Raw genomic sequence first — 19,451 nt, forward strand, 5'->3', positions numbered from 1 at the left:
TGCCACGTGGCTGGTGGCTTACCGGCGTCTCTACATGCTCTTCTCCTGGCGGTGGCTGCAGTCTCTCCCCTCCTTCTTCCTGTTTCCCCAATTCTCCTCTCTCTTTGTCCCGCCTATACTTCCTGCCTGGTCATTGGCCATCAGTGTTTTATTTATATAGAGTGATATCCACAGCACTTCCCTTTCTTCTTTTTTTTAAAAAGAAGGTTTTAACTTTAACATGGTAAAATTACATATAACAAAACAATTACCGAGCAAGAATTATAGTTACAATATTAAAGAAGATGTCCTATCTATCTTATATTTGTGAGTTTAAGGTTTTATAGCTAACTTATCTTTTATCATAACTGAGGAAATTACGACTATCTAGTCTTCAACCACATCAAAGACCTGAGAAGGAACATAATGGTACCTGAGAAATGGTAGATGGATGCAAGCAACTTTCGGAATCTTGCAAAAGTAGACCAAGACAGCTGGCAGCCTGGACAGTCACCTAATGTTTCTCAGCATTGTTGGTGCATTCAAATTGGCTACAGGCCTAGAGTATCTGACAGACCATTTTTAGAAGCAGGAATTTTAAGAGACCATCTTACCCTGTCTTGGCAGAGTACAGTGGTCGCTTTCCTTGTGTCCCGCTTGTCCAGAAAGGACAGCATTGCATTTGTACTGTCAGCCATCAAGGCAAGGCAGTTCTTTGCCCAGTAGGCCATTTTGTGCCAAAAAGACAAACTTCCAAATGGAAATGTCTTAGAAGCCCAACATTCTCTCGGGATCAATTGGTGCAGCCAGGAGCAATTGTGTCTCATGTCAACAGAATTCTAAGTTATTTAAATGTCATATTTCTAGGTCTATGAAGTGTTTGAAGATTACCTATCTATCTGAAATATATCTATGTATACCTAGAAGACTTAACTAACATGGCTACAGATATGATTATCATAGATGACTAATTATTAATCTATTTTTTAATTATCCATTACAATTTTAAATGAGTTATATAAACATAATACCTCAAACAAGAATAGAAATATATATATATATAGAGAGAGTATAACAAAATTAACTTCAAGTTTGTATCAATGAACCAAAATTTATACCAATGTAAAACATTTTAAACATAAACTAAAATCCATACCAATGTAAAACATTTTAAACAAGTTGTTCTTTAAAAGTAGGTTCATTAATCTACCCTTTTATCTTATCATCTCCATATCCTCCTATATATCTATATCATATCCCCTTTTCTTCTTTAGAAAGAGATCACATTTATAATCAACCTGTTTTAAATAAAAATTTTGGTTTTTTTCTGTCCCACACCAGAGGGCTCTTCTGATTTGGGACACAAGAATCTCTTAACCATTTTTTTTTTTTTTAAAGCAATATGTCTGGGTTTAGAGGGGAGTGAGCCAATTCCACCTCTAAAGCCAGCTTGGTATATTTGGGAATTTGGGCGTAGCATCTCTTACTACTTCCTGCTGGAGGGGGGCGCTGTATCTTATGGGGATACAAAGAAAATTTTAGACCTATGGGGTAGTCCGTGAGGCTGTATTGTGTGAACCAGTTGCCTTGAAACCGGTCTGGATGTTGGATCATCTGGGCCATGGTGTCATCGGAGACCTTTCAGGGGTCTTGGCTGGTGAAACCTGATGTATCTTAATCTGGAACAAGTCCACAGCCTCTGGCTTTCTGTGGAAACAAAAGCAGAACCTCTTTTCCAAAGTAACATATCCTTATATCCAAATTTTGAAGTCAAGGTACCTTTAAAATATACATTTTGGCATAACTCAACAGGTTTTGTAATCAAATGTTTTTTCTTTAGTTATGAATATCAAAGAGAACATAATCCAGATTCTCTGTGTGGTAGCCATCTTTATGTGGCTTATGTTTTATATTACCTTGAGCCTTGAGCCTATTGTTTTAAACTGTACCATTGTAAGCCTGAAACGCGCTGTGGCTGCTGGCTCCGCCACTTCAGCTTCCCAACATGGCAGTGGTACGTTTTCTGCCAGCTCTGGGAGTCATCAAGTCTCAGAAATAGTGGGTCTAAGCTTTTATCAAAGCAGCGTGTAGCCCAGAAACCTCTTTTTTTTTTTTTTTTTTTTTTTTTAAATACTAGTAAAGACTAAATCTACCACATAGCTTAATTTGCCGCTGGCAGATGCCTCATTTCCGCCATACTGCGGTCAAACGCACATGCCAGGAACCCGCCAGTGTCCAAACTTGCGTTTTGCCACATCTAGCTGCCCGTATGAGACAAGAAGCAGGAGCCCGGCTAGCTCAGTCGGTAGAGCATGAGACTCTTAATCTCAGGGTCGTGGTTCGGGCCCCACGTTGGGCGCCATTTGTTGCTGGAGGCTTCTCTCCAGGTTCCCCAAGCCCCGCAGTGCCACAATCCACTTATAAAATAATCACTCAGACGCTTATATCACTTATAAACTGTATGGCCGTGGCAGGCTTCTTGCTAACTGTTCTTTTATCTTAAATTAACCCATTTTTATAAATCTATAGCTTGCCATGTGGCTGGTGGCTTACCGGCGTCTCTACATGCTCTTCTCCTGGCGGTGGCTGCAGTCTCTCCCCTCCTTCTTCCTGTTTCCCCAATTCTCCTCTCTCTTTGTCCCGCCTATACTTCCTGCCTGGTCATTGGCCATCAGTGTTTTATTTATATAGAGTGATATCCACAACAAGCTTTAATTCCTTTTATTTATTTATTTTGGTTTTTTTGAAACAAAGTTTCTCTGTGTAGTTTTAGTGCCTATCCCGGAGCTTGCTCTGTAGACCAGGCTGGCCTCGAACTCACAGAGATCTGCCTGCCTCTGCCTCCTGAGTGCTGGGATTAAAGACATGTGCCACTATCTCCCGGCCTAGTTTTTATAATTTTTTTTCAGTCTGTTTTTTTCCCAGTGCTTGAAGAATTTTATTCTCCCAACAGAGTCAGCTGTACCACATGCCTCTTGCTAAGCCTTGACAAGATCAGTCTCTTCCAAATTAGGCATCATAATTGGTATAGTTGAGTTTCACTGTGACTTAATTTTTATTTCTATACTAGCATATAAAATGAAATATCTTTTCACATTCATTTACTATCTTGTATCTCCTTCCATGAAGTCCTCAAATTTGTTTCATCTTTGAACTAGATTTTAAAGTTATTATTATTATTATTATTATTATTATTATTATTGAATTGGGGGTTCTTTTCATTGAAAATAGATTTGCTTCTTACTATATATTTTAATTATGGGCTTCCCTCTCCCACCTCATCCCAATTCTTCGCCCTTTATGTCTCGCCTTTAAACACAAACTGGTGATTCCCTGGGAACCTGCCTGCCACTCAGGCCAGGGAAGCAGGTAGATCTCCACCTCCCTTTCCTCCAATCCAATCCAATCCCCCAGTCTCATCCCCCAAGCAGATACCCTTCGGTGGCCTCCCCTCCCTCTTTGCCCCCATCTCCAGCAGACCATGCAGATTGTCTCCTCCAACCTTTTTTCCATGCACTCATTCCCTTATCCCAGTCCCAGCTTCAGCAACATTCTTTGGGAACCCACCAGCTAAGCCTGCCAGGGAAGCAGGCCAGTGGCGCAGGTAGTTGAGTTTCAGAATCTCCCTCTCCCTCCTTTCTTCCAAGTCCCACCGCCAGTCTTATCCCCAGCTCTGTGGGAAACTTTCTGATGTGGCTTCTCCTTACCCTCTGCCCCCATTACCAGGGAACAGATCCTGGTGGAATGCCCTGCTTTCCTATGGACTCCCTCAGACTCTCCCATCTAGGCCAACCCCATTACTAAGTATCAGCTTCCAATACCCAGAAACACATTGTACCCAGAATGCCCAGTGGTCACTCCTAGCAGGATCACAGAAGCATTCCCTGCCAGGCAACAAAAAGTACCACCCTCTCCTGAGAACTAACAAAAAACAAAAAACAAAACATCCACTCAACAAAGACAAGACCAGATACCAATATCTAAAATTAAAATCATCTCAAACTCGGGAACCTAGATGTCAGAGTAAAAACACAGTCAATAACAACCAGGATACCATGTCTTCACTAGAGTCCAGCAACCATACTACAGTAGCCCTGAGAAGCACAACATGACTGAAGCACAAGACAAGGACCTTAAGACGGCCTTTATGATTATGATAGAGGTCCTTAAAGGGGAAGTACATTAAAAAACATATGAAAACATAAACAAACAGTGGAAGGAAATGGATAAGACAGTTCAAGACCTGAAAGTGGAAATAGAATCAATAAAGGAAACTCAAATTTATGGACATTTGGAAAGGAAAAATTTAGGAACTGGAACAGGGAGCTCAGAAAATAAGCCTCACCAGAGAATATAAGAGATGGAAGAGAGAATCTCAAGCACTGAAGACAAGATTGGAGAATACATGGGTACCTTGGTCAAAGAAAATGTTAAATCTAGAAAACCCCTGGCCCAAATCATCCAGGGATTCTGGGACAGTATGCAAAGACCAAATTCATGAATAACAGGAATAGAGGAAGGAGTAGAAACCTAGGTAAAAGACATAGAAAATATTTTTAACAAAATCAGAACCTAAAGAAGGAAGTACCTATCAAGGTACAAGAAACACACAGAACACCAAATAGACTGGACCAGAAATGAAAACCCCATCTCAGCATATAATAATCAAAACACTAAACATGCAGAACAAAGAAAGAATATTAAAAGCTGCAAGAGAAAAAGACCAAATAACATATAAAGTCCAGCTGATTAGAATTACATATGACTTCTCAATGGAGATTCTAAAAGCCAGAAGATCCTGGACAGATGTGCTGCAGACTCCAAGAGACCACAGATACCAGACCAGACTATTAAACCCAGCAAACTTTCAATCTCCATAGATGGGGAAAATAAAATGTTTCATGATAAAATAAAATTTAAGCAATATCTATCTCTACAAGTCTACTCCTACAGAGGGCTAGAAGGAAAACTCCAACTTAAAGAGGTTAATTACTACCACAAATACACAGGGACTAAATAATCCAGGCCAGCAAAGTGAAAAGAAGGAAAGCACACACCACCACCACCACCACACACCACCACCATCACCACCACCAAAATAATAGGAATCAACAATCATCAATCTTTGATATCTCTCAACATCAACAGTCTCAATGCCCCAATTAAAAAAAAAAAACAGCACAGACTAACAGAGTGGATGTGAAAACTGGATCCATCCTGTTACATCCGAGAAACACACCTTAACATCAAGAATAGACATCACCTCAGGGTAAAGGGTTGGAAAAATATATTCCAAACAAATGGACCTAAGAAATGAGCTTGTGTAGCCATTCTAATATCCAACAAAATAGAGCAAACCAAAAATTAATCCAAAGAGATAGGGAAGGATATTACATTCTCATCAAAGGAAAACAAAATCCACCAAGAGGACATTGAAATTCTTTTTTTTTTCTTTTTAAGATTTATTTATTTATTTATTATGTATATAGTGTTCTGTGTTTGCCTGCAGGCCAGAAGAGGGCACCAGATCTCATTACAGATGGTTGTGAGCCACCATATGGTTGCTGGGAATTGAACTCAGGACCCCTGGAAGAGCAGCCAGTGCTCTTAACCACTGAGCCATCTCTTCAGCCCGGACATTGAAATTCTTAACATCTATGCCCCAAATACAATGGCAACCAAACTTGAAAAAGAAATACTACTATAGCTTAAATCACATACACATGGACCCTGATATGGTGACCCACTCTTGCCAATAGAAAGAACCTGTAGAAAAAACCAAACAGAAAAAATGGTGGGGTTAACTGACATCACAATCCAATAGGGACCTAACAAATATTTACTGAGCATTTCACCTAAACATAAAAGAATATACCTTCTTCTGAACACTTAATGGAACTTTCTCCAAAATCAACTACATACTCGGAAACAAAGCAGGTCCCAACAGATATAAAAACATCAAAATAACACCCTGAATTTATTTGACTACCACAGATTAAATCTGGATATCAACAACAACAGAAACAACAGAAAGCTGACAAAATCATGAAAACTGAATAATAACTCTCTACTGAAAGAAAAATGGAGTCAAGGCAGAAATTAAGAAATAAAGATTTTCTAGAATTAAATGAAAATGAACACATAACATCTCCAAACTTATGGACATAATGAAGGTGGTTCTAACAGTCAAGTTCAAAGCACTAGATGCCTGCATAAAGAAGTTGGAGATATCATACACTAGTAACTTAGTAGCACACCTGAAAGCTCTGGAACAAAAAGAAGAAATAACACCCAAAAGGAGTAGGTGGCAAGAAACATCAAACTCAGGGCTGAAGTCAATAAAAACAAAACAAAACAAAAAAGATACAAGGAATCAATGAAACAAAGAGAACTTTTTTTTTTGAGAAAAATCAGTAAGACTGACACTTAGCCAAATTAAATGAAAGGTCGAGAGATTACCCAAATTAACAGAAGTAGAGATGAAAAGGGAGGCATAACAGACGCTGAGGAAATTCAGACAATCATAAGAATATATTTTAAAAACCTGTACTTCACCAAATTGGAAAATCTGGAAGAAATAGATAATTTTTTTTTTTTTTTTTTTTTTTTTTTTTTTTTTTTTTTTTTGGTTTTTCGAGACAGGGTTTCTCTGTGTAGCTTTGCGCCTTTCCTAGAACTCGCTTTGGAGACCAGGCTGGCCTCGAACTCACAGAGATCCGCCTGCCTCTGCCTCCCGAGTGCTGGGATTAAAGGCGTGCGCCACCACAGCCCGGCGATAATTTTTGATATATACCACTTGCTAAGGTTAAATCATAATCAGTAAGCAATTTAAACAGACAGATAGCCATAGTGAAATAGAAGCCCTAGTGAATTAAAAGTCTACTGACCAAAAAAGGCCCAGGGCCAGATTGCTGTAGTACAGAATTTCACCAGACTTTAAAAGAAGAGTTAATGCCAATACTCATCAAATTATTCCACAAAATAGAAACAGAAGGAATATTGCCAAATTCATTTTATGAGGCCACAATTACCATACAAAGACATAGCCACATAAAGACCCAACAAAGAAAACTACAGACCAATTTTCCTTATGAACATAGATGCAAAAATTCTCAATAAAGTATTTGCAAACTGATTGCAAGAACACATAAAAAAGTCATTACCATGATCAAGGAGGCTTCATCTCAGAGATGCAGAGAAGGTTCAAGATATGTAAATTGATAAATATAATCCACCATATAAATAAACCAAAAGACAAAAACCACATGATCATCTCATTAGATGAAGAAGAGGTTTGAGAAAAAAAATCAGTGAAACAACACTTTTCACAATAGCCTAAAAAAATATAAAATATCTTGAGGCAACTGTAACCAAGCAAGCGAAGACTTGTATGATAAAAGCCTTAAGACACTGAAGAAAGAAACTGAAGAAAATATCAGAAGATGGAAAGATCTTCCATGCTCATGGATCAGTAGGATTAATATAGTAAAAATGGGATCCTATCAAGAGAAATCCATATAGTCAACTCAGTCCCCATAAAATTCCAATACAATTCCTGACAGACTCTGAAAGGACAATTTTCAACTTCACGTGGAAACACATACACAAATATAGGATAGTTAAAAAATTCCATAATACTCAAAGAACTGCTGGAGGTCTCATGATCTTTAACCTCAAATTGTACTACAGAGCTATAGTAATAAAAACAGCATGGAGCTGGCACAAAAACAAACACGCTGATCAATGGAATCAGATTGAAGACGCAAATGTAAATCCACCTACCTATGGACACTTGATTTTTTTTTTTAATAAAGAAGCCAGAAATACACACTGGAACAAAAACAACTTCTTCAACAAATGGTGGTGGTCAAACTGGATAGCTGCATGGAGAAGAATCCAAGTAGATCCATATTTTTCACCCTGCATGAAACTCAACTCCAAATGAATCAAAAGACCAGATAGAACCTGACAGAAGAGAAAGTGGTGAATAATGTTGGAAACATTGCTACATAAAAAGACTTTCTGAACAGAACACCATTAGCAGAGACACTAAGATCGACAATTAATAAATGGGACCTGAAACTTTTCATGAACTGAAAAGTTATTGCATTATAGAGAAAACCATCATTAGGGCAAAGTGGCAGCTTACACAATGGGAAAGACTTTTTACAACTATACATCTGAAAGAGGGCTAATATCAAAAATATGTAAAGCAAACACAAAACTGGATATCAAGAATACAAATAGCCCAATTTAAAAATGTGGCACAGATCTAAACAGAGAATTCCAAAGTGAGGAAATTCATTTCCTCTTAGAAATGACTGAGAAACACTTAGAGAAATGTCCACATCCTTAGTCGTCAGGGAAATAAAAATCAAAACTACTTTGAGATTTCATCTTACACCTGTCTGAGTGGCCAAGATCAATAAAACAAATGACAGCTCATGCTGGTGAGACTGTGGAGTAAGGAGAACACTCATCCATTGCTAGTGGGAGTGTAAATCAGTACAATCACTGTGGATACCAGCATGGTGGTTCCTCAGGAAAATAAGAATCAATCTACCTTAAGATTCAGGTATACCACGTTTGGGCATATACCCAAAGGACACTTCATCCTACTAAGGAGACACTTGCTCAACCATGTTAATTTCTGCTCTATTCATAATAGCCAGAAATTGGAAGCAACCTATGTCCAACAACAAACAAATAAGTCAATAAAATGTGGCACATTTACAATGGAGTGTTACTCGGTTGTTAAAAAGATAACATCATGAAATTTGCAGGTAAATGGATGGAACTAGAAAAAAAATCATCCTGAGCATGGTATCACAGATGCAGAAAGACAAATATGGTATGAATTTGCTTATATGTAAGTTAAGTAAAAGACAAGCAAGCCACAATCTGTAGAACTACCGAGGTTAGGTATAAAGTAAGAAAACTGGGCGAGGGACGTATCTCCCTGGAAAGGAAAAAAGTAGTTTTGGATGGATTAGAATTTATGATCAAATCAGGAGCAAGAGGGAAGAGGGGGACAAGGGATGGAATACAGAGAGGGTTAGCTGTCGTAGAATATTATTTTAAGGTGTGTTACTTTTGTTTATGTTGCATTTGTTTAACTCTGTGAAGCTGTGTTACTGTGCCTGTCTAAGATACCTGATGGTCTAATAAAGAACTGAATGGCCAATGGCGAGGCAGGGGAAAGGATAGGTGATAGGTGGGGCTGGCAGGCAGAGAGGATATATAAAAGGAAAAATCTGGGACAAAAGAGATCTAAGAACAAGAGAGAGGAGGAGGACTTCAGGGGCCAGCCACCCAGCTACACAGCAAACCATGGAGTAAGAGTAAGATTTACTGAAGTAAGAGAATGGGAAAGCCCAGAAGCAAAAGGTAGACAGGATGATTTAAGTTAAGAAAAGCTGGCAAGAAACAAGCCAAGCTAAGTCTGAACATTTAGAAGTAAGAATAAGCCTCCATGTGAGATTTATTTGGGAGCTGGGTGGTGGACCCCTCAAAGAGACAAAGAGTAAAAGCAAACAACTGTCAGCTATAGTTAAGGGCCATTTGAGAGATCATATGAAAACTAGTACAGTAGAAGCTCCCTAAGGTATGTACATATAAGAAGGAAATCTTAATGAAATCACCAAATAACTTGGTAGACAGAGCTACTGCCTATCTATCTTCACCCAATGAAGATTCAGTACTAGAAGTGGGTTACATCTAACTGAGTTGTTGGCTAAAGGAATGCCCAAACAACCCAAGCTATTGTCAAGTCTATTGGTTGCTCTCCACAAACTTACAACAAGGTTATATTGCTGAAATAATGTCAACACAACTCATTTAACCCCAAGAAGTTGATCTGGTGCCTACACAGAGCCTTGACACCTACTGGAAAGTACTGTGTGCATGCTACCACGGGAGAAATTTAAATCCCAACCCAGCTACAATGGTGTCCTGATTGCAAGATACACTAGTGTAATGGTGGCTGAAAGCTTGTGCATATAAATGCCAATATCTTTTTTAAAAAATTAATTATTTACTTTACATCCTGGCCTCAGTGTCCCCTCCCTGCCCTCCTTCAGTCCCTCCCCCACATCACCCTCTGTTCCCACCCTCCCAATCCACTCCTCCTCTGCTTCTATTTAGGAGAGGTCAGGTCTTCCATGAGTATCAGCAAAACATGGCATACTAAGTTGCAATGAGAAGCACTGCCCCATGTATTAAGGCTGTGCAAGGTGACCCAGTATGAGGAGTAGGGTCCCAAAAGCCTGCAAAAGAGTCAGAGACAGCCCCTGTTAGGAGTCCCACAAGAGGACCAAGCTATACAACTGTAGCATATATGCAAAATCCAGCTAATATCTATTTGATTTAAGGTCTGCTTTTTTTTTTTCAAAGATTTATTTATTTTGTAGACAGTGTTCTATCTGCATGTATGCCTGTATGCCAGAAGAGGGCACCAGATCTCATCATTGATGGTTGTGAGACACCATGAGGTTGCTGGGAATTGAACTCAGGACCTCTGGAAGAACAGCCAGTGCTCGTAACCTCTGAGCCATCTCTCCAGCCCCAAGGTCCACTTCTTGAAATGTAACCCATACCTGATGCTGCTTGGATGACCACATGGCAGCTGTAAACTCAAATCTATCATTATGAGAGGCAGATGTCTCAATTGTATTTTTGCCATTTTTTTCTAATTTGAATTATTGTGTCTAGAGATATAATTTTATTTTTCTCTTACATTTGCATTTATCAAAAACATGCTATATATTCTTCTTCATACGTGTGGACCCCCTAAGTCTTCTATTCGATGATATCTCAATACCTCTGCCAATCTCTGACTGGCTCACAGAGACTTAGAAATGCAGGTCTTTATCAGCTGGTGCCTCTTCTCACGTCTGCGTGTGTAGCTGCCTCAGTGGTGCGGTGATGTATACGACTGTAAGCATTTCTGTGCAGGTCTAGCGCTCACATTTCTGTTGTGAATAGGTGAGTTGTCTTCTGTCGTGACCTTCTTAGTATCATATAGAAATGTATCTTTCATGTTATTGACACATGATCCCAGAGGTCTGTATATCAATTTATTAAACTGCTAAAACTTATAGTGCACTGTCTGTGGTGTGTCATTTCAGTAGTACTCTTCCCGATGCTGTAGAATACTCCACCACAGACGATACGAGACCGTTACATCCATACCTTAATACTTAGTGTATGACTATAGTGTCAAATTTCATGGATAATAAGCATTATCTATATATCTCGAGAGTTAACAGTGCAGAATCACTCTGTTTTCTGCAGCATATTTTTTTCTTATTAGTGAGATTAATCATAGAGCACTCAGTCTCTCAGTCGACTATTTCTCTAGCTTTCTGTGAATGTAGTGATATGTTGTTGTGAATGTTGTGTGTTGTTTAATTGGTGTGGTGGTGTGTTATATGTTGTATAGAGATGAAATTTGTAGCACCACAGTTATCCATGTTTTTTATTGCTTGTATAGCGATAGGTCGAGAGAGATCATGGTGGTTCTCAGTGAGACTATTTATCTGTTATGACTAGTATTGACTATGCTCCTATTTTTCTGTGTCTCTCATATTTCGCAAATGTGATTTTAAATCATTCTTCTTTATCTCTTTTGCTTGCTAATTCTTATTGCAGGTTGAGTCTTGAGTTATTAATTTTTCACTTTATTTTGCGTGGTTCTCTCTAAAGTCTCAAAGGTATACATATTTGATCAATCTTCTTACTGCGTGCGTACTCTTATTTTTGTTCTTGGCTGCGATTTGCTCTTGTGCTACAACAGTCTCTTGGTGAGGAAGTCTTGAGTATCTGGTTCTTATATTTTTCTAGACAAAACAATGAGAAACATGTTTTATAGTCTGTTGGGGTAATATTTCCTTATAGTAATTTTATTGAAGGTATTCTATATTCACCATTAAGCGAATGAAGTGAACCCTTATTGCGATCAGACTGAGTTTTTTATTCCAAGCGTACTAGTGGCAATATTGATTACTAATTCCATCCCATATTTTTATCTCTATGGAGTCTTATTACTTCTGAACCATCCGACAGGAAGTGACATGAACTAGAATAGAAAGCAATTATACAGTGTAAATGAATAGCTATAGTATATCATGATTATCACAGCTCTACGGTTTAATAGTGCATACACTGCATGGATTACTTTGAAATACCACACTAACGAGCTTCTGATGAGATCAATTCAAATAGGAATTTCAAATTTGTGTTCTCATCCACTCCTTCTGTGTCAGCATATATCTCGAGACTACAGTAGGAACACTATTGTAGTGAGTGTGAGCTAAGACGATAATAATCTCATATCGTGTGTTCTCAGTGCTTCTAGTTCCTTTTTACAGTGTATACTGCCTCCACTCTCTTCCGTATGTTTCATGTTCTAGCTGAATCACTACACGTTTTCCTATCCACTAACAACAGGTTTCAACCAACAGGAGAGAGAAGGCTTACGTAGAAGATGAGCTTTTTCGTGCCCCTTCCTCAAGAGTCATGGTTATAATAGTTTCTTTGTAGTTTTGATTAGTATTCCATTCATTCTTGGGGTTTCTGATTTTTATTATTTATTCTTTTGTCATTAGTATTTTATTCTTTCTTGTGTTTACAACTCACGAGTCAGTGGACCTTTTTGAAGCATATTTTCTTTCTGGTATCTTAGCCATACCTAAATTATACGATATTAATGTAAATTTGTCCAAACCAGAGTACTATAGCCTTAAGTTACTCTGTGTGTCATCTCAGAGTGTGTTTCTTGCTAGTATGTATCTTTATGCCTAAAGAGTGTAATTTCTTAGGTCATATGTAATATCCGTATTACCTTAACATTTACTTACTCTTGGATAAATTATAGAAATTCACTTTAAGGGCATTAACTAATCTTCTTCACTAAGTAGCAATCAACCACTTTACAACCAGAAGCAATATTTGCAGGGGTTTTATAATATTCCACAATACATACCTTAAATAGTCTCACTATTGTCTCATTTCTCCTTTATAATATAAACTTAATTGATTATGTAATATTTACTATAAATCAATCCAGGAAAGTGTGACACTATGTTTTGATTCGTCTAGCACTTAGTGGATATTTTTAATATTAAGGTCTTGTTTTCAGTGACTCCTATAGAAAGAGTCCTCAAATCAACACTTGCAAGAATTGTTTTTATGATGACTCTTTATACGTTCATTTGAGTGAGAACATTAGATAACGCTATTTTTTCTCATAACACTCTCTTGACTCTGATCATTACTCAGCAATATTCTCCTCGTTATATAAATGCGGGATTTTAGTTTGTATTTGTAATACCAGTTCCTTTGTGCAATCGTATTAAATTTGTTGATATTAGATTTAGATTTCGATGATAAACATTATATGATATCCAATGGCAATTAAAGATTTTACTTGTCGAGTTCCTAATAGGCTCTGTTCTACAAAATTTGCTTATCCACTTGCGGCTATCTCACAAATGTCTCTCTGATGCATTATAATGGTTTGTTATCAAAACATTGAGAAATCCTAGTTTTCATAGTTTACATTAGTTTGTTTTAGATAGTATTTGTAGTATCAAAGAGGCTAGATACTTAACTGTTAACCTTTTAGACCGGTGTTTCATTTCCTTTTCTCTGCCAAGTTACTCATACTTTTGGCTTTAAAATGTTTATATTTAAAAACTCGTATTTGAATATGAAGATGGATATTTAGTTGACGTCAAAAAGGGAGATACTAAATAAAATGAGGACTTAACTTCCTTTAGACCTGCTCCGTAGATAGAATATATACCTAGCAGTTAATTTTGTTAAAAGATACGGACCACAATTTCACAGGGTGAAAAGCGTGAGTATCTCGCATCTAACACTTACAAACCTCATTCACAATTGGGGTCTCCATAGCGATCATCTAAGTGAGGTATGTCTGTGAATTTTTTAGGACATGTCACGACCTCCTCCCATATTCATGTGTGAAATCTAGTTGGCACCCAACCCATTGTATTGAGCAGTTCATCCTCTCCGCAGTCAAATCTTCTTAGGTGTGCGGACTCTCGACTTGTCTATGCATTCTTCTTGTGTCCACACATGAACTTTCGATAGTCATAGCGAGATATGTGAATTTTCGCCATAACATTCTATTTCAAGATTAGAGATTAAACTAATGGTGAAGCAGTAATATTTTGTATTAGGTAGTGTGAGCGTGGTGGATGTCTCCATCAATCTTTACTCGAAATCAGTATCATATGTCTCTCATTGTCGTCATTTACAAGCAGTTGGCACCAAGAAACTCAGTTAGAAACCTTCAATTTAATCAGACCTCTGATGTGTAAATCGATCCAGAGATTGCATCATAAAGATCTGCATGTTCTAACTGTTAGAACAGAACTCAGGATTATGCATGCTCGTGTTATGAGAAATATAGGCGTGAAAGCTCTCATAGAACTATGATAGTATAGCTAGACAAATCATACCTCCTATTTCTCTTAAGTTTACGGTCTTTTATTATCATCCAGTATAGAACACATTTTTACAAACAATTATAAAATGTACTCTCAATATTTATTAATTTTCACTTTAAATAAATAGAAACAGCCTGTCGCACCAGAAGACTTCAATTTAAAAATACATGACATTGGTATATGTAAAAAGATAAATTAATTCATCTCACATTAAATTTGTCATTTTCTGGAATAAACAGCACACAATCACAAGATATCCTGTTGCATTGAATCATTTGGATAAAGTACACTCAACACTACCTGTGTATTTGACATTTCGCTACATGAATAGATCGGACTCCTAGAACTTATTACGACTGGATTCTTTCTATATATATGTGTCTTTAACTGCCTCTGTCTATAATAATTAGAATCTTAGTGTGATCATTAAGCATAATGAGTTCAAAGTGCGATCAGCCTATCCATAGTCCAGCGTGTGATAATTAGTTAAATATAAAAACAAGTTAATTATAATATCGAAGACGGTCTTTCAACGCTATTTCCTATATGCTACTTGTGAGCAGTGTCTCGTTGTATTATGCCATGATTTGAAGTACTGTTAAAGAACTGCTATCGCGTCAACAAACTATTTAATCCAAAGTAATAAAGCAAAATTACTTGATATAGTTCATGAACCAACGGTTTTTCTTGATTAATGGCCCTAATCAGTATATATTGTAAAACAACTAACACCTAATAAAAGCGAGGCAAATAAAGCAGTTGCTTCACACAAATGCTCCTCCTCCCCATCAAATCGGAAGACCCTTTAATTATGATAATCCAATTATATAGTCCGCGAAGCGCAAGAACATGTTTTAGCAGTCACACTCTCAAGTTCGACACTTATGATCAATTATTTCAGATGTAGCAATGGCTTTCATGCTCTATAAGGCTTCATAGAGAGGCACCAGTACATTCTGCAACAATCGTTCGCAAAAGGTTTTGCTCGCCAAATCGTTATCTATGATTGAGAACCTATATCCATTTTATTAATGTCAGTATCTACCTAAAGACACCTACAGGATAGGTAACATGGGAAGATGAGAAAACTAAATTCTCGAAGAGATATGGAGTTACAGTGAAAGTTAAATTAGTGGGAAAATCATACATAACCGATAATCGTAGGTTCACCTAAATTGTGTAGGAATATCTAGGTATGAGATGAACGCAGTAAAGATACTCAAATCTTCTCGTATGCACGTGGATCGAAATCGCACAAAAACTATTATAGCAGCGCTCATTAACACGCCTCATTTATGAGACAGAACACTACCCACTAAGCCACACCAAAGCTTGGTGGCTAAAGAGTATTGTGTGTGAGGAGATACAGGAGTCGAAGACCCCGTTGTTGCTATTTGAGACGCTTTATAACTCTCAGTTCTTTATGAAGGTAGTAGTCGAATTCCGGGAAATACTAAACGCTTATACAGGATTTAGAATACAACTTGGGGTTCAAGGATATACTATTTTGTTGTAATTTTAATATTAGACTTTGATACGAATGAACGTCCTAAGTAAGAGTAACGATAGAAAAATTACTTTTCGTTATTCTCTAGATATCAGCTCGCATACGCACTCCACTCTGTGTACTTTGGGCATGTGTTTAGAAAATCACTCGAGTATCTCATACATGTGTTCTGATTTTAGCTTTATCCTCCTCTATACAGCCGATCTATCTAAAGAGATAGCATAGTCGAAGAAGTTTTAGGTGCTAATTTTTTTTACCAAGCCAAATAATTTTCGAATTATGAGTTTTTGTAAGTTTGTTCAACTTTACACTACTTCTGCACTTTTACGAGTTGTTATTCATAACAGCGCAATGTTAACGACTCAGTTCTCTCTGAGTATTGGACGTCTACTGATATTACTGGTCCCTTGTGCTTTACCATGTGGTGGTGACCCACAGCCTAAGACATACCAACACCTCCTCACCGATTTGGAAACGACTAATGCTCTCTTATTGGTGACCAATCATCAGTCCACACTCAGAGCCCGATGCAGGATGAAATTCTCTTTGAATTTCAAGGTCATCCTCTTGGGATTCTGTGTCTTGATCCATGCAACCAATCTTGTGTCAGGACTTTCAATGCACTCCTTAATTTTTGAATCAGTGATATGGGCCCCTAGTCCTGACAAGTACATTTAGAAGAGAACAGTCTAAATTTAAAATCTTAGTGGCTGATAAAAATATATTTGAATATATATACACACATATTCAAATATCTATCTTTATTACTTATCTATCATCTATCACCCATCTATCATCTATCTATCAACTATCTATCAATCTATCCATCTATATATCATCTGTCTGTCTGTCCCTCCGTCCATCTGTCCGTCTATCTATCTATCTATCTATCTATCTATCTATCTATCTATCTACCTACCTACCTACCTATTTATCTATCTATATCTGATGTAGTCTTTCTCATTATCTCACAATATCTTCTCCCATTGTGAGGCTAAGAAAAAATAAGCATGAACTGGCATATCCACACATTAACATGAAAATGATCAAATAAAAGGCAGAGAGAAGAGGCAGATTTATTTTTAAATATTTATTTTATTTTATTTTGTTGTGTGTGTGTGTGTGTGTGTTATTAGGTACACACATGTGAGCACAGACGTCTGAAAGCACTGGAGCCCTTGGCATTGAGGGTACAGCTGGCTGTGAACAGTGAGACATGGAGGCTGGGAAAACTTCAGTGCTCCAAAAGAGCAGCAAATGCTGTTAGCTGCTGAGCCCTGTGGGCAGCCCTGAGATTGTTTTAGGATGGTCACTGAAGCTCTTTTAGATCTTACATATGATTTTTTGCTGTGAACCAAGACCAGAGCCTTGAAAAACACTGCATGGTAGGTTTTATTGCTCGGCACTGTTAGTTTTGTCTTTGCTAGTGTCTCAGTTACTTTCTCCTATTGCTGTGATAAAATTATATCGCCACTCAGAAGCCAAGGTATACATACACCATTTCGCAAAAGTTTATCATGACAGAGCTGTAATTAAAACTTCACCGAGAAGCCTCGAGCAAGGATGGTCCATGGTGCGAAAGCTTATAAGGAATCCCGTAGCAGGAATGCCTGATAGCACGCCTGATTTCATCATGAAACCCTCACCCTATGCTTTCTCCTCAGATTCCTGCTTAAAAATAATGTTATTTAGGAAAGAAACAAGCAAGCCACAATGATATCAAAGACAGGTCAAATAAGTGCTAATTAGAGCAAGGGCCACTGCAAGTTGCGATGAAAAGATTATAGGAACTTATGAATCAGCCACACACTCTCCACACCGATTTATACGTAAAGATTGTAAGTAATGAATTTTAGAGATGATGGAGCCGAATCGGTACGTGCACAAATTAAAAGGGACATTGCCTATAAGGTTTAGAAATATTATCAGATTGTCACTAGAGCTACTCGAGATACCGAGGGATAATCGCCGCAAGCTCGATTAGAGCATCATGAAGGACCACAATGAAGATTTTGGCTGGCAATCAATTACGAGAAGAAAAGAAAGAATTGGCGGTATTTGAAGTATGTCCATTACTAGCATTCAGTAGCTGTGACAGCCGATTAGGGGATAGCAGACTGAGAATACAAGGAATGGAGAGAGCAGAAGAAGAAAAGATTGGTAGATAAGGACCAGAAGGAGGGAGAATTGAAAAGTGCCGAGTGGAATTATACATAATGTCTTCTGATACTTGCGGACAGTGTCCGACACTACTTAGGCCAACTTGGACACTAAACTTCTCCCCCAACGAATGCCACACTCCTAGGTTACTTCTTCAAAACAAGGTCTTCTGACACCAACTGGGGATATAAAGAGCAATTCAGTAATATAGGGAGGTGTATGCGGTCATACGGGCATTCAAACCACCACAGGGCTGGGAGGTGTCCTCAGTTTAATGTGGTCTAAGCGCGTTCAGTCAAAGTGTGTCCCTTTTTGCCACCGACAGGATATCATGACACTTATAAGAGGTTCGAAAAGAGTGATATGTGAAGCAGATCTCTCTGGTTTTTTCGTACTATGCTATGTCCATTAGTATGGACTGGAGACTTGACCAAGACATTCTGATGGGCTGGCTTTCTAAGTAGTGTAAATCCATTGTCCGTAGATATCGCCGTGAGAGTTATACGAGGTTACAATCCGTATAGTCGGCTTATGACAAGAGATGGAGCGACGGCTTCTGCCCCATCGAGAATGATAAATCTAGCTATATTCGTTTCCTTATAGGCTCCATGTTATTGAAGACCAGGTGAGCTATTCCAAGTACCTCCGATGCCAGCTACTGTTATTAGCGCCATATGCGTCCGTCTGCACGCCAATGTATTTAGAAAAGGTTCGGAAAAGGCCTCTTCAGATGGCGGCAGAAGTTAAAAAGCCAACCACACTAGAAGTGCGAGCTTCTCTTGAACAAATTCTTACTAACTCTACTTGTATGAGTTTCTCAAACTGGATCTACTGAGTGCAACAAGTCGGCCAGGTCGTAGAAAGGCAGCTTCTGCACGTCACCCTGCTCATGCACCTTGAACCATTGGCTGGACTGGTAACTATTTTGCCATTTATAGGAAATCCAACTTAAATGGATGTTCTGAGTTTTCGCTCAATTGTAACAGGGCGTCCGAGCAGTAAGCGAGAAACTTGGAAGAAAGAGAGACTTGTATCAAAGGAGATGGCTTGGTAGGATGAATCACTGATAATGAAGCACAAGGACTTAGAGTGGATGAAGAGAGCATGCTGTCTCAGTGGCGCTAAGCATAGACTTGCGCAGGATGTTCATGCTTGTGGACAGGATAGTGCTGTAACCCTCTTACTATTCTTCGTCACCACTTTCTGTCAGGACACAAACCACAACTACCTTGTACATGTGCCTTTACATATTACAGCTTATCGCGAGTGAAACACAAGTGATCAGAGAAAACTTAGAAGGCAAGAGAGTGTCGCATTAACTAAAGGGTGCTATT

This window comes from Peromyscus leucopus, chromosome 6 (genome assembly GCF_004664715.2).
Source record: "Peromyscus leucopus breed LL Stock chromosome 6, UCI_PerLeu_2.1, whole genome shotgun sequence".
NCBI lineage: Eukaryota > Metazoa > Chordata > Mammalia > Rodentia > Cricetidae > Peromyscus > Peromyscus leucopus.